This window comes from Cornus florida, unplaced genomic scaffold (genome assembly GCF_030987335.1).
Source record: "Cornus florida cultivar Cherokee Brave unplaced genomic scaffold, ASM3098733v1 CherokeeBrave_3.0.0_Hap2_Chr05, whole genome shotgun sequence".
NCBI classification, from domain to species: Eukaryota; Viridiplantae; Streptophyta; class Magnoliopsida; order Cornales; family Cornaceae; genus Cornus; species Cornus florida.
This window is the reverse complement of record NW_026775575.1, coordinates 83,788,068-83,804,795: the sequence shown is the minus strand read 5'-3', so window position 1 is coordinate 83,804,795 and position 16,728 is coordinate 83,788,068. Positions and strand designations below refer to the sequence as shown.

The 16,728-nt window shown below is 33.4% G+C and overlaps 1 non-coding gene and 1 pseudogene across 1 annotated transcript; one reads left to right on the top strand and one right to left on the bottom strand.

The window, feature by feature from the left end:
- Positions 1 to 2,607: 2,607 nt before the first annotated feature.
- TRNAF-GAA (transfer RNA phenylalanine (anticodon GAA)) lies at positions 2,608 to 2,680 on the top strand. Its single transcript has one exon. It is a non-coding gene; the product is annotated as a tRNA-Phe (tRNA).
- A 1,566-nt stretch (positions 2,681 to 4,246) lies between these two features.
- LOC132309589 (glucan endo-1,3-beta-glucosidase 1-like) lies at positions 4,247 to 11,942 on the bottom strand (annotated as a pseudogene).
- Positions 11,943 to 16,728: the final 4,786 nt, after the last annotated feature.

Below are 16,728 nucleotides of genomic sequence, written 5' to 3'. Positions count from 1 at the left end.
AATAAAAAATTTGCAAAAAGGAAAACCCCTACTTCTCACTATATATTTTTAACACACAAACATTAAGGCTAGTCGACCATCTTCGCTCACCTCCCGATAACTCGGGACACACTTTCTTAGCATTGTTATAATTTTTGTAGTGGTGGTATATTTGTAATTTACACAAAGATATTTTGAAAAAATATATGCAAGTTATACATGGGGCAAGTCACTCGCATACAGGGACGAACTACTACTTTCTTACTAAGGGGGAGTTCACAAAGCTTGGGTAAAACCCTATTCCCAGCTCACGGAATTCAAGAAAACCACTCTCTTATTAAAGGGCAAACTCATTTTCTTAAAGGGAGGAGTTGAGTGACAGTAAAATATATTTTTTCTTTTTAAAGGGCGAACTGAATGAAACTAGTAAAATATGCTTTTCACTTTTAAAGGGTGAGCTAAGTATAGTGTGTAAAATATACTTTCCAAATTAACGGTTGAGCTTTTGAAGATCAAAAAATCTATTTGAAGGGTGTGCTAGACAAACTCAATATACCTTAACTTACTAATGGGTTAACTAAACACAACTGTTCTTCTCATTAAGGAGTTGAGAAAGAAGCAATTGTACATACTTAGCTCGGATTAGTGAGCTTGTTTGGAAAAAGAAAAAAAAGTTGCAACCTACTTGGAAAAGAAAAAGAAAAAAAATAAAGATTTACATGGCAATCTCGATGCTCGATAAGCAAGAGCTCGGGAATGGAGGGCAACTGATAAGGGAAAAAAGGATAACACAATTCAGAATCAAACCAAGCAGTTCAACCTAGATCGGGTCATTCAAATAAAGATAATATCTAGTTAAAATAGATCCAAATTCAAATGGGGATAAGAATAAGGTAATCCCTTTTTCAAAAATCTCTCTTCATATCACCAAAAGTTTCTCACGATGACCATCTTCTATAAGTAGACGAAGAGTCAGACTTGAAAGGTACCTGAAATTAAATGCATAAATGATTTTTGTAATATTGAAACTCAATAACTTAGTTGAATTTTGAAGGGTACCCAACCGGCACTCCATCGGTGCTAGTTTTGGTTACAATCTCTCTTCTCTTGCAGGAACGATGGTTTGGATCGTGACAAAATCAATTATCATCTAAAAATGATTGATATGTTTGATTATAATATATACGGAGTAGTAAAAAGATAGAGTAATCTTATTTTTTCATATATTTTTTTGAATGGCTGAGATCATTTCACACTTGTACTGAAGAGGAGGATCTTAAACTAAAAATGAAAATGTTACTACCCTCACTGACATTAAGATGGACGGTTGTTAGAGGTTCTTTTCAAGTCTGAACCGGATTGAAAAAATTTGGACTTGATTTAATCTCATATTTATTATGAATTTTGATTTTTTTTTTGGTTCCATTAAAGCTAATGACGTCTTCTGTGATGCTTTTTTCTCAAGATAGATGATAACAATACTAAAATGGCACAGTGGGACCCACTCCATACAACAAATCACAATCACAACTCAACACTCATCAATTCTAGAGTAGGATGGAATTACCTTTCATTGATGGATAGAAACACAAATTAAAAAAAAATTAATATCTTCAATTACTTTCTCAGAAATTGCATAAAACCGTATACGTATACATATACATAACTCATCGGAAAGCTCTAATGGACCCCCGTTTTTCCCATGTTGTCCCACTTGCTCCAATTCTTCTACTTTTAACACAAACCATCTTCAAATTTTTGATCATCAATGAACTTCCCCTGTTTTTCCCCAAACCTCTCTCCACCACCGCCCCTTCAAATTCATCTTCAAGATCCCTCGCCAATCTCCTACCAACACCCAAATCCTCAAAATTGCCTTCGTCAACCATGAAATGCCTCCATTTTGAGATGATCGGAGCAGGAGGCGGGGACGGGCTCGCGACGAAAGATGAACAGTCGGTCCAACTTGAACCATAATTCTCTGCAATTCTTCTTGTTTGCGAAGAATCCTTCTCCAACTTCTTGCTTGGACTTCCCCTGATTTCCCCCAAATTACTCTCCACCGCCGCCTCTTCAAATTCGTCCCAAAGTTTCCTTGCCAAATTATGCCCAACACCCAACTCCTCTTCATCAACCAAAGGCGCCATGAAAGCAGGAGGTGGGGACGGGCTCACGTCTTGGCCCGATGAGCCCTTGGTGGATGTGCCGATATGATCGGCGGAAGCGGTAGCTTGCTTTGTTTTATTGAGAAAACTCTGACGCTCCGCTTGTAGTTTCTTGAGTTTGCCCTCGATCTGTTGTTGGCGGCGATGGCGCTTGAATCTGACGCCACCTATGGACCAGTGAGTTTCTTCGGCCGACGACGTCAACGGGTCGAGAACGGGGAGTGGTGGGTCGACTCGTTCATCGTTCAGCTTCACATGTTTTAGGGCTATCACCATATCTGATTTTTGGAGACTCTTTAATCGAAGAGTGAATAGTTGCGTTTGTTGAACGATTATACCATATATAGCCTGGTATAATGACTGTTGTGGGGTGTAGTTTGGGCGGGAATTTTGGCGCCATAAAAGACCGACGTAGTTGTTCAATTTTAAATTAGGATTACAAGATCAACGGCTTAAATATAAAGCGGGGATAGCTCAGTTGGGAGAGCGTCAGACTGAAGATCTGAAGGTCACGTGTTCGATCCACGTTCACCGCATTACTTTTTTTTAAAAAAAATTCCCCTGGAACTCTACGGTAATTGTTTTATTTTCCAACTGGTGTAATTTCCCTTGGAACTCTATGGTAATTGTTTCATCTCTAAGTGCTTGTGCCTGGATTTATGAAATCTTTTTCTCTTGAATTTCTCTTATGAACCCTACGTAAGTGCTTGTGCTTGGTCTTATGAAAGATTATTCTCTTGGAACTCTACGGTAATTTTTTATTTTTCCAACTCTATGTAAGTGCTTGTGCTTGGATTTATTAAATCTTTTTCTCTTGAAATTCTATGGTAATATTTTTATTCTTATTTTAGTTATTTGTTCTCTGGGAATTCTAACTCCATGAAAGTGCTTGGATTTATGAACTCTTATTCTCTTGGAACTCTATGGTTATACATAATGCATCTTCACATTGAAAGAGTTGATGCATCGATCACTATCATACATCTTTTGCAGGAAAAGAAAAAGGTTGATAATTCTGATTCAATACTCTACTTTGTTTCTTCTCATAATTAGAGATTGAAATGTTGTTATCAGAAAGCTACTTGATCTTCATTAATCAAAAGATTCAACTCAGATACATATACATGTATCTTAGGCTTGCGTGATACAACAATTACTTGAAGTTTTAATGCTGTATCTTTTTCTTTTTTTTTAGATCTTTACACTTCTCCTAGGCACAACATGCATAGGTACTATAGAGTGCATCATCAGTTATCCTAAGAATGCAAATGAACCAAGTTGTTCATGAATAGCTAGTTTAGAGTTGGCTTGTTTAAAGTTCGGTTCGATCGAGCTTGTTCGTTAAGCAAATGAGCTGAGATTGAGCTCGGTTTTTAGGCTTTGCCGATCCCGAACAACAATGGGCTCATGAACACATTCATAAATCTAAGCTTGTATATGTTCATAAACTTAAGCTAATAAACATTTTCATGAACATTAGCCTCGTTTATGTTCATGAAGAAGTCAAATGATCTTTAACACGAGCTCAAATTGAGTTTAAAAGAATTTTGTTATTCAACGAGCCAAGTCCAAGTTTTTTAAAAAAAAAATGATGAGGCAAGTCTGAGCTCAACCTTTTGAGCTCTTCATGATCCTGAGCCAAGCTCAAGTTAAGCCCACAAATAAACAAACTAAGTTCGAACAAATTTAAACTCAGACTCAATTCATTTGCAACTCTAGTTAACCCCTCTTTCCAAACAAAGCACAAAATTATTAGAGCATCCATAGCTCAAGTCAAATGGCCATTGCCTTGAGCTGTGAATTCTCTACTGGAGTGGCAAATGACAATCCTGTATTTTTCTTTTAAAAAAATAATGTAATGGTGTGTGATGGGGTGTAATGTATAATAAAATAATGGGTTAATTATATTTACACTCCCTCAAATTTGCTCTATTGACAATTAAATAAAACTTAACTTATTTTTTTTTTTAACAATAACACCCTTAAGGTTTGATAAAGTTAATAAACACACCCTACATGATGAATTGACATTATTACCTTAGGACTTTTACAAGTCATTTTATTTGACTAAACTAACCCTCTCACTTTCTCTCTCTACCCACCCTCTCCCTTCGTCTTTTAGCTTTACCACCATAGCCACCACCGCCATCACAGTATATCACCACAATATATATAATGGATCTCCATCATTAGTCAAGTGCATCCAAAGGGGAAAAAAAATTGATTCAGTGGATAAAATATATAAATTTTAGCAAACTAAATGGGATATCCTTTTCCAATCTTTGAGGAAGAATGCGGTGTTAAACTGTTTATACTAAAAAAATAAAAAAAGAAAAAAAATTGTTTCAAATTAAATGAGAGATGAATTTACAGACGAAAACTAAAGTTATGTGTAAAATTAAAAAATGCAATGTATGTAGCACCAGTGGTCTAGTGGTAGAATAGTACCATGCCACGGTATAGACCTGGATTCGATTCCCGGCTGGTGCATGAGCAAAAGTTATAGGATAATTACACTGACCTCCCCCGAGGTTTCGTCAACATACACTGACCTCCTCTCTTAGACATCCCTTGTAAGAGTGAAGTTACTGATTTGGCCTCATTATATTTAATTGTATTTTATTGCAAAAATGATAAATTTTGAAAAGACCAAAAAACCCATCTCTAAAACCCTATCCTCTCTACCTCCTGCATCATTTTTTTGGATCACCACAAATAAATTGTCGGGCGCCGCAGCCCCACCATCCGCACCCCCACACAACCTCCCATTACCACCATCATTAACCCCAGCCCACACAAGAATGACCACATCAGTAATGTTAAGGTTCTTCATTAAAAAATAAATTGAGTCAAGCATTGCGTCGAGCACAGTCAAGCAAAGTGTTTGGATCCACCATTTCTTTCGAATGTGGCAATGGCTAGAACTATCCAAAAGAACAACCCCTTTGTTCTCCAAGGATAGGGAGAATAATTGGGACAAGGTTTGGTTGAAGAATGCTTGAGACGGCGGGAATGGGTCGAGAACAATTGACGCTACACGCGACGTCGAGATCTTGATCTGAGTGTGGAGATTGGCGACGACAAGAGCGCTGTAGAGGGACTCGATTGCCATTAAGAGCAGGGGAGCGGAAGAGAGTATGGTGGTCAGGACCTCGGCGACGGCAGTGATAAACGTTTGAGGGTAGTACACAGCGATGTTGTGGCTGTTCCAGGAGGCGGCGGTGGCGTTGTAGGACCCAATTACGAGGAACTGGTTGTTGGGCACACTGATGACGTCCCGAATCTTGGTTTTGGCCAGAGCTTTGAGAATGTCTACGTCGGCATCATAGAAACGAACGTGTATTATCTTTCACTTATGTAGAAACAAAACCAAGTCCTTTGGTGATAGCAAATTTTATATATCTGTACCTATGTTGACTCCAACATATGGCTCATCTTTATCTCGTTGCGCTTTAATATCTGCAAACAATACAAATTCAGTATACAATTCTACATATATACATAAATGGGTATGTAAAGACTGATTTTTTAGAAATGGGTTTGTGGAAACAATGCTAATTTAGTATACAAATCTATACATATACATATATGTTTATAAGACTTTTTAGTATACCAATCTATTAAAGATTGATTTTTCTGAAGTGGGTTTGTGGTTTTTTACCTGGTAAGAATGTGGATGCTATTAAAGACAGTGAGATGATGAAGTGGGTGAGCTTAGAGTCTACCATTAGAGAGACGCTTGAGCTCTACTTTCTACCTTTTCTGTTATCCTTTGCTTCTGGTTTAACTAAGCTTTGTTGCATTATCTTATGCAAGCCCACTCACGGCCTGGGTGAGTTGCAATGACTGATGGTGATGGTTTGGGCAGACCCAAACTCAGTGAAGTGTACAGAAGCGACACTGTCTGGCGACCCCCAAGCAACAACGAACCGGTTTGATTGGTTTGGCCTTGAAGAAAGAAGATGTGATACTTAAGTAATTTCATATGATTTAGTTAGGATAATAATTTATTTACATGTCTAAAATGGGAATTAAAGAATTAAAAAATTGATGACATCATCATTTTCAGTAATGGAGGAGAGGTCCATGTTATCACTATATAAATATCGAAGGAGGTCAGTGTAATTTGACAAACAAAAGGGAAGATAAGTGTATGTTGATGAAACATCAAGGGAGGTCAATGTTATAATCCCAAAATTATATTACCTTTTGTCCAGTCTTTCATAGTTTTTCTGAAAAATTTATTATTGTAAAAATAATTCTATATAATCTGAATGCTTGAAAAATATTTTTAAAAATTTAAACGAAAAGAAGACATTGCTGGCCACGTATCTTAGAAACAGAATGGAATGATATGGTAAATTGCACATGCAAATACAATGATAATACATTCCTATCCCTAGTGGTGGGGTAGGACACCAATGTGAAAACGAGTGCCAAGATAAAATGGTATCTATAGATGTTTGTTTTGTAGTCGGTATGATGTGATGTTTATAAGGATTGGTTTACGGCGTAGGATTTAAACATATGGTTTAAATATTATGGGTTGTAGATTGATCGCGTACCATGGACTTAAAAACATAAATTGTAAGCTTTATAATACTATATAATGGTAACAAAATTGGTTGCACCATAAAACAATAATTTTTAGTAGTGTGACGTAAACGGATGCTGGGAGTTGAACATAATTCTAGTGTTCGTTTTAGAAATAATTTTGTTTATTTATTTTATGAATAATGATTTAATGATCGAATTTAATTTAGGTAAGTAGGATGGTAGGTTCTACCATATGATGTTATTATGCCGTTATGTAATGGGACTCGTCACCCTTTTTACATAAATTAAATTCGATAATTACTTAATTTGATCCTTAAATTACTACTCTTACGGATTGTATTACGCCCAAAATATCAATATTGAAACTTTCTGATAATTAAATAAATAAATAATTTGATGTAATTTTTTTTTTAATACTAATTTGATGCTACTTGAAATTTGTTGTTTTCTCCTCTTCATCTTTTGTGGCTTTCTAATATGACTGCAACTCATGCCATAATGCTTTAAATATAGGAAAAAAAAAAAAAAACCATAGGAGGTAGAGGTTACCTACCAAGTGAATTGCTGAGAAGGATAACTTATTCTAATTTATCTTCTTTTTTTTTTTTTTAAAAAAAAAAAAAAAAAAGGTTAGAAAGGTGCTAGGAAAGTGAAAAGCTAAGGAATTCATTTATATCAGCACGAAAATTATTATATTGAGATATTTGAATCTGAGGTATGATATTTCATGATACGCTAAAATTTAAATTTTCACTCACTGGATCAATCCTATGAAATTAAAATAAAGCAATCTCTCTAATCAATTACAAGAAATTCCTTACATCATCGAAATTTTTATGATAAATCCAAAAAATATGTTTGTGGATTAGTTGTACATGCGAGGCTGTCATTGTTAATGAAATATACAAACCATGATCTTCATGAAGGCAGCTTAGATATGATTATTTATAACCACAGAGTTAGTTTGATCAAGTGTCCTTGTGAAGTTCCTATCAGTGGTGCTGGACACCACTTTGTAGACATTTATGTTTGAGATTGTCAAAATAAAAAACACCTACTACTATTTTAGCTAGTCATTTCATTGGTCCCCTTTGCCATTAATTTTTTGAATGGTTGTGATCATTTCATATGTAAAATTGTGACTTGTTTGGATTGTTAAAAGTCAAACAGATATATTGACATATTTTTTGGATCAATGTTGAAGTATCCAATTTTTATTATAAATGACAATTTCTCAACTGGAACGATCCAACAAAACTATGAGTTCGGAATCACTTGTATATATCAAGTAACGAGGAATTCCCTCATTACAAATAACTCGATTGAAAAAAGTATTAAAAGATTTATTTAACATTTCAAATATTTCAAAAAATTGTTTCAACAAAATAAATAAATATAGATAACTCTCTGAACAGAAATACTAATTGTTTTATTTATTTTTTTCCCCCCATAAATAAGTATTCATGAAAAAAATTTGTCATTAACTCCCCGTCAAATGAGCATATTTGAGCTAAAAAATAATGCAGAAATTTACGACATCATGCAGCCAATATTAAAAATGATCCCATAATAATTGAATATATTCATGTGATATACTATAAATAAATTTGATAATTGACTGTATAGTCATCATAATCATTTTTATTCAAGCGATTAAATGTGTGCTTTAATATTTGTATATAATTACAATTAAAAGACTAAAGAATTCTTGACAATTATCCTAAGTCGACCTCATTACTCAAATAAAAGAACACTATTGTGTGTGTAGATCGTGATATTTATATGCATAAAACAAAATTGTCCAAATCATTTGATGCCGTTGGTTACAATAAAATCAACATTTAAAACTTCATTTAAAAAGGTTAAAAAAAATTCGATGATACTTGCATGTACGAAGACTTTTATAATGATTAGTCGCTATAAACTCCTGTTTTTTCTTACTTCAAATATATTTGTGGTTATCTCTTCTTCATTTTGTACGTGTGGCTTCAAACAAATTAATAAAATATAATTTTCAAAAAAGATCAGGCATATTAGACCCCACTAGCCCTTCTCCCGACTCATTTTTATCCTTTCACCATCAATACTATCAACTTCTTTTTCTTTTCTTTTTCCTTTTGCCTTTCACATCGCCTCTCTGTTGACAAGTTAATCTTTTAATGAAGAAGCATTTCTAGTTGTTAATAGCTTTGATTCTGAATATTGATCTCTTCACGTACACGAGTAGTCTTGTCAATATATGGAATTCTGATTCAAATTTGATTCGTATCTAGGATATAGAATAAACAAAAAATTTCAAGATCACGATCTGAATTTGATACCCCGTTACTTTAACAAAGTGAATATAAATTATGTTAATCCGATCCAATTTGATAAATAATTTTCTCCTATCATATTTGTATTAGCGCTTAGAGGTAACTAAAAATAAATAAATATTTCTTATTTTCTAAAAGGAGGTCAATGATTCGAGTATCAGTAGAAATATGTGTGTGTGAAAATACAAACTAAGAAAAAAAAAATAATCATAATGTTATATGTACAATAGTGTGGCGTTCTCACCCACGTACTAATAAATCTTCTAATATACATATTAATAATATCATAATATTTCCTTCGATATTTTATTTATCTTTTGTTTTCTATAATTTTTTTTAATCATTGTTTTTTATTTTCTTTTGACATTAATTTATTTTATTTTATTTTTTTATTTTTTTATAAAAATATTATACTTTTATTAAATCGAATATCTATTTATTAATAAATTGAATATGAATTTACTTAACAAAAAATTGGTCGAATTATCAAATTGTATAAAAGGCTCATACAATTCGGATCAGATTAAGCAAAATTCGATCTGAATTCGATCGGTCGACAAATCTATACCTGAGTAAGGTTGTAAATACGAGGCTGTCATTATTAATGGAGTATATAAATCATGATCTTCATGAATGGTAGCATAGATGTGACACGTTTATAGGCACAAAGTTTGATTAGATGCCCCTTGTGAAGTTCGATCCACAGTGGAAATTTGTGGTGCTGGACACCACTTTGTTTGACATATATGTTTAAGCTTTGTGAATCTCATCAAAAAGCTACTTTTTAGCTGGTCATTTCGTCAGTCATTTTGTTTAAGGCTTCATTTCACAGATGTACTGAAGAGGATCTTGAACTCAAGACGAAAAATGTCGCTACCGTCTCTAACATTTAGATTGAGAGATGATAATGGTGTCTCTTTTGATCCAATGGTCGAGTCAGTAGGTGAAATGTCGTCTTCTTCAAGGACCGTTCAAAAAAAGCACTCCCAAAAGCACTGACTTTCACTCCGACTGTGGACTCGATAATATCTTCTCACATTGTTAGAGGTTTTTATCAAGTCTGAACCTGATTGAAAAAACTTATGGGTGCAATCCTATTCAACAATTTAAGTTTTTGAAAAAAAAGACAAGTGTTTCACGGTTTCATTCTATATAAATGATATTAAGATAGACTCAATTCTTAATTCAGTGTCAGGTGAAGCACCTTTAGTTAGAGATGTCCAGCTTCACGCCAAATAAGACAAATGTTTGACTGGAGGCTTGTTGGACTGAATATATATGTAATTCTATTCAACAACTTAAGTTTTTGAGAAAGAAGACAAGTGTTTCACCAGTTATAAGTGGTATCAAAGTAGACTCAATTCTTAATTCAGTGTCACTTAAAACACCTTCAATTGGAGGTGTCCAGTTTCACGCTAAATATACAGAATAGTCCAACCGCAACAAGGACAACCTCACTCTCATCTTCTTATCGAAATCTCTATGAGTCGAATGATGTTACTCTAGACGTTAGAGTTTTTCATAAACTTTTTCGATTAAGACATTCAAGACTTTCAATTATGTAAAGGTGTATAGAGCTTGCATTAAAAGTTTGGGTGGAGGAAGAATGCTAGGGGTTCTTGTCCAAAAACAGATGGATAATAAAAAAGTTAATATTAATTTAAAATAAATTTTATTTAATTCCTTGACTTATATTGTTTTGCAGTAAAACCTCCTTCAATTTTTTTTTACCAAAAATCCCCCTCAACTTATCTCATTTATTTGGTTAAATAGAAAAAAATAAAAAAATAAGAAGAAGAAGATAGAGAGGAAACGAGTTTGCAAGATTTAACTATTCTAAACATACGTTAAAGAAATACATTTAGTTGTACTCTTTAATATGAATTTTACTTTTTAATTATTTTTATATTTTTCTTTAATTAAAAATATAATGATGCATGTAATAAAAAATATAAGTTCAACTATTAATATTAAAAAAAAATCTTTTAGTTAAATTAACACAATTGGTCTAATTGTAATAAACCTGTTCATAACTTTTCATAGGGATATTTTAGTATAAGCAACCCTGCTCTGTACTGTTCGTTGAAGGGGATTTTTTTTTTTTTTACAAAAAAAATAAAATAAATAAATAAATGGAGATTTACTAAAAGGAAAATGTTAAATATCACAAAAATAAGTTTTGTTGGCAGCCTATTTGACAATTTTATTTAAATCTAAAAGTTATTTTTTGGAGAGTGAATATATGACAAAAAAAAAAAAAAAGGTAACCCATTATAAAATTCCAAATTCAAATATAACTCAATAATTTGAATTAATTTTTTTCTCCGTTTAAGAGCCCTTTCCATTAAATCTCATAATAGAATTTACAATTTTTTTTTTATTACTTGAATTCAATTTCTGTTATATTTGCATGTGTAATTATTATTATTTTCCTGCTTTATTGAAAAGAAAATACAAACTTTAAGTAAAATTTAGAGTAAAACTTTTGATCAATTTAAAAATTAAACGAAAAATTTCTCAGTCAACAATAGAAATTCTATCTCAGGCAAGATGTTTTGACCATCCAATTTGTGTTGATTACAATATATATATATATATATATATATATATATATATATATATAGTAGTGATCTCTTGCTCCCCGTTGAGTAAGAAAATTCTTCTGCACTTTTTATAATGACAATTAAATTAAATTTAATGGTTACATTATAAACCCACCTATATGTTTTCCTTTTAATAAAAAATCACTATCAATATTTCTAATTTCCAAATCCTCTCCATTCGCATCTCACTGGATTCGGTCCAGTCCTGGGCCCCACGCTGATGTGGCAAAGCAGGTGAAATGGGATTTCACTGTAGTTTAACACATACCCTTTCTGTATGTCGTTTTGGTAGCCTTGATCTGCTCTGTACCCTTTCTTCTCATAATACGTATAAGTGTATTTCATTTTCAACTTAAAATTCCCCCCAAAATCAAAATGAAGATTGCCCCTAAAACTGATACATATATATAAACTGATATATGCCTCTGCCCTATGCCTCTGCTCTGCAAATGTTCCACAACTCTGGAAAGGGAAACCGACCAAGAAGGCAACCAATACATTAGACACATAAAGGGAAAAATTTATGAAGAGAAGGTCCCTGTTCAGAAGCTCTGTTCGGAAAAATCATCATACATTCCAGCCACAAGCTGCAGTTCCGATCAGGGCTTCCGACGAGAAGCAGAATCTCCGATCATCTATTCCGGTAGGAAGCTGAAGCTCCAATCATCCATTTCGGTAGGAAGCTGAAGCTCCAGTCAACCAGTCCAGCGAGAAGCTGAAGCTCTGATCATTATAAGTATTAGGTTGTTATTTTGAATTTCTTGTAACTTTATTCATAATGATATATCAAATCCGGTGATGATTATTAGTAATCAAAAAATCTAAAGGCTGAGTTATTAGTCCTGATGAACATGGATTAATCTTATTTTTAGGCAACCCGAGAATTGGGAAGCTTGTTCTTGTGCGTATTTTATGTTCCTATTTATCTGTTTTACCCTTGTTCTGTAGGCAACCCGAGAATTGGGAAGCTTGTTCTTGTGTGTATTTTATGTTTCTATTTATTTGTTTTACACTTGTTCTCTATTTCTAAATGAACCCTATTAGTCATCACTCAACAAAGAATGTATATGCATATACCAGATTTTGAAGCTTGTTCTTGTGCCTATGATATGTTCATATTTATCTGTTTTAGCCTTTGTGAAATAACTTTATTTGTAAATGAAAAAATTTTACGATTGTATATACATATACCAGATTTTGAAGCTTGTTCTTGTGCCTATAATATGTCCATATTTATCTGTTTTAGCCTTTGTAAAATAACTTTATTTGTGAATAAACTCTATTAGCCATTAGTTAAAATAAAAGTTTACAATTGTATATGCATATTCCATTTTGAAGCTTGTTCTTGTGCCAATGTTATGTCTATATTTATCTGTTTTAACCTTGTTCAATCCTAAACTTTATTACTTTTCAGTTTGATTGTAGAATAGTTTTTGTATATTCCGAATATTGAAAGATGTGATTTTGTATTTATGAAAGTGTGGATATATATTATAGAAAAGTTTTGTTGTGAATGTCAAATTATGTATTTTAAAAATTATTTTCATATGAAGTGTACAGTTGTAGTGTACAAGTAAATTTTATGTGGATATGTTAGGCGAACGATGTGATGTTGTATTTATAAAACTGTTGACATATGTTATAAAAAAGTTATGCTGTGAAGGTAAAATTATGTTTGGCAGAAATTGTTTGCATATCTAATTTAAACTTGAATTATGTTAGATGTATTTGTTATGGCAACATATGCCACATGTTAGAAAAAAGTTGCATTAATGGCAATACATTATAGTAGTGTCTAAGTAAATTTGTAATGGATATGTTAGGTCAAATATGTGATATTGTATTTTTGAACTTGTTGACATCTGTTATATAAAAGTTGTGGTGAGAAAGTAAAATTATGTTTGACACCAATTGTTTTGATATATAATGTACAGTTGAAATTTGTTATAAGAATTTGATCTGTTAACATATGGCACATGTTAGAAAATGGGTGCATGAATTGTAAAACATTATAGTAGTGTAGAAGTAAATTTTATATGAATATGTTAAGTGAAAGATGTGATGTTGTATTTAAGAAACTGTTGGCATATGTTATAAAAAAGTTGTGCTGTGAAGGTCAAATTATGTTTGCCACCAATTGTTTGCATATATAATTTAAACTTAAATTATGTTAGATGTATTTGTTATGGCAACATATGCCACATGTTAGAAAAAAGTTGCATTAATGGCAATACATTATAGTAGTGTCTAAGTAAATTTGTAATGGATATGTTAGGTCAAAGATGTGATATTGTATTTTTGAACTTGTTGACATATGTTATATAAAATTTGTGGTGAGAAAGTGAAATTATGTTTGACACCAATCATGTTGATATCTAATGTACAGTTGAAATTTGTTATATGAATTTGATCTATTAACATATTGCACATGTTAGAAAATGGTTGCATTAATCGTAAAGTATTATAGTAGTGTAGATGTAAATTTTATGTGAATATGTTAGGTGAAAGATGTGATGTTGTATTTATGAAACTGTTGTTATATGTTATAAAAAAGTTGTGATGTGAAGTTCAAATTATGTTTGCCACCAATTGTTTGCATATCTTATGTACACTTGAATTATGTTACATTTATTTGTTATTGCAACATATGCCACATGTTACAAAATTCTTGGGTAGATGTTAATGCATTACAGTAGTGTACACCAATTGTTTGCATATCTTGTGTACACTTGAATTATGTTACATTTATTTGTTATTGCAACATATGTCACATGTTACAATATTCTTGGGTGGATGTTAATGCATTATAGTAGTGTACAAAAGTTATACTGTCGGAGTAATTTTATGTTTGTCACCAATTGTTTGCATATCTAGTGTACAGTTAAAACATGTTAGATATATTTATGATGGAAACATATGGTACATGTGAGAAAGTTCTTGCATGAATAGCAATGCATGATATTAGTGTAGAAGTAAATTTGATGTGGACATGTTAGGTTAAAGATGTGATGTAGTATTTATGAAAGTGTTGACATATGTCATATAAATGTTGTGCTGTTAAGATATACTTACTTTTTGGTCATGTTTTTATAGGTCTGCTATTATAGTTATGGCTATTAAAGAGGCAATTATTAACATTGAAGAGATAGATAGCGATTCGATTTGCGAAATTCCTGAAGCAAAATGGATACCCCGCATTGATATGTAGTTTGATTCCGAAGAAGCGGCTTATGATTTTTACAATGAATATGCTGGCAAAGTGGGTTTTAATATTCGGAGAGAGTACAAAAACAACAGTCGGAATGATGGAAAAGTAACATATAAAAATTTTGTGTGTAGTAAGGAAGGAAAAAGAGGTGAGGACAAGAGGGATAGGAAAACAAAGAATTGAAGGGCTGAAACATGCACCGATTGTCGTGCACGCATGCTTATTGCCTTTAATGTGGAATTTGGTAAGTATATTGTCAAAGATTTTAAAGATACTCACAACCATCCCCTCATCAGTGAGGATTGTGCCGACATGATGCCGTCACAGCGAAAAATCAAGTCAGTGTAAGCTATTGATATGAAGTTGGTTGCCGATTATGGAATACCCGTTTGTAAAGCCTTTGAGTTAAGTTCGAGACAAGCTGGAGGTAAAGAAAGTATTGGCTTCACTAAGGCTGATGCACAAAATTATATTCGGATGAGATGACAGAATGACCTTGAACTTGGTGATGCGAATTGGCTGATGAATTATTTCCAGACACAGTGTTTGGAAGATCCATTATTCCTCTATGCCGTGCAATTGGACAACAGTACAATGATGACAAATATATTTTGGGCCGATTCAAAAATGATATCAGATTATGGGCATTTTGGAGATGTGCTGACATTTGATATGACGTACAAACTTGTTCATGGGAATCGGCCTTTTGTAGTTTTTCTCGATTTGAACCATCACCGGGAGACAGTTGTGTTTGGAGCAGCTTTCATATATGATGAGACAAACGATTCTTTTGGTTGGTTATTCAATACTTTCTTGAATGACATGTCCCATAAAGTACCAAGGACGATTTTGACCGACCAAGACGCTGCAATGGCAAAGGCATTAGTCCAGGTCATGCTCGATACAAAACACCTTCTATATATATGGCACCTAATGCAAAATGACCAAAAGTATCTTGGGAATTTGTCTGTTGGTGGGAAAGGAATAAAAAGTGTGATATCAAAATTAATATACGAGATTGAGGGTGAGGAAGAATTCCTGCTGGAATGGGCGTGGATGGAAAAGGAATTTGCTGTAGAGAATAACAAGTGGTTGGCCAACTTATTTGGTTTGAAACATGTATGGGCCAGGGCATACGTTAAACATGTGTGGTCGGCTGGTATGCGTACCATACAGCTTAGTGAGAGCTTCAATGCTCGCTTAAAACAGTACTTAGCGAGACAATATGCACTGCCAGAGTTTTTCAAGCATTTTGAAACGCTTTTGTTCGACAAGTGATACAAGGAGTATGTAGCTGAGTATGACTTGCTGCAAAAGATGCCTAGGCTGAAAGCAAGGTCTCCTATTTTAGATCAAGTCGGATGTCTGTACACTACTAACATCTTTGACCTTTTTCAGGAACAGTTAATGGTAGCTGGCATGAGTGAAAATGTCTGGAAGTGCAACGACCTTGGTAACGTGGTTTTTTCATATGAAGTTGTGGTTTATAATGATAACTTCCATCGGCTCATTACAAGGACACATGACGACATATTATCATGTTCATATGGAAAATTTGAAATGGGGGGTATCATATGCAGCCACACTCTGAAAGTCCTTAAAGATGTGATATATGCCAATGAAATATCCAGCCACTATATTTTAAAAAGGTGGACCAGAAATGGCAAGGACGGCAGGGTGGAAGACATATTTGGCAGCGATGTTATTACAGATCCTAGAATCAAAATTAGGCGACGACACAGGATCCTTTGTCGTTATCTAACTAAATTTTTGCCATTGGATTAGCGAGCGAAGAGGGATTCAACAATGTTTTGGTGCAGGTGCAAAGTTTGAAGAAGATTGCTCAAGGAGCACAACCTAATCCCAGGCCTGCATGTAACCAAACCGCACGAGCCAGTGCC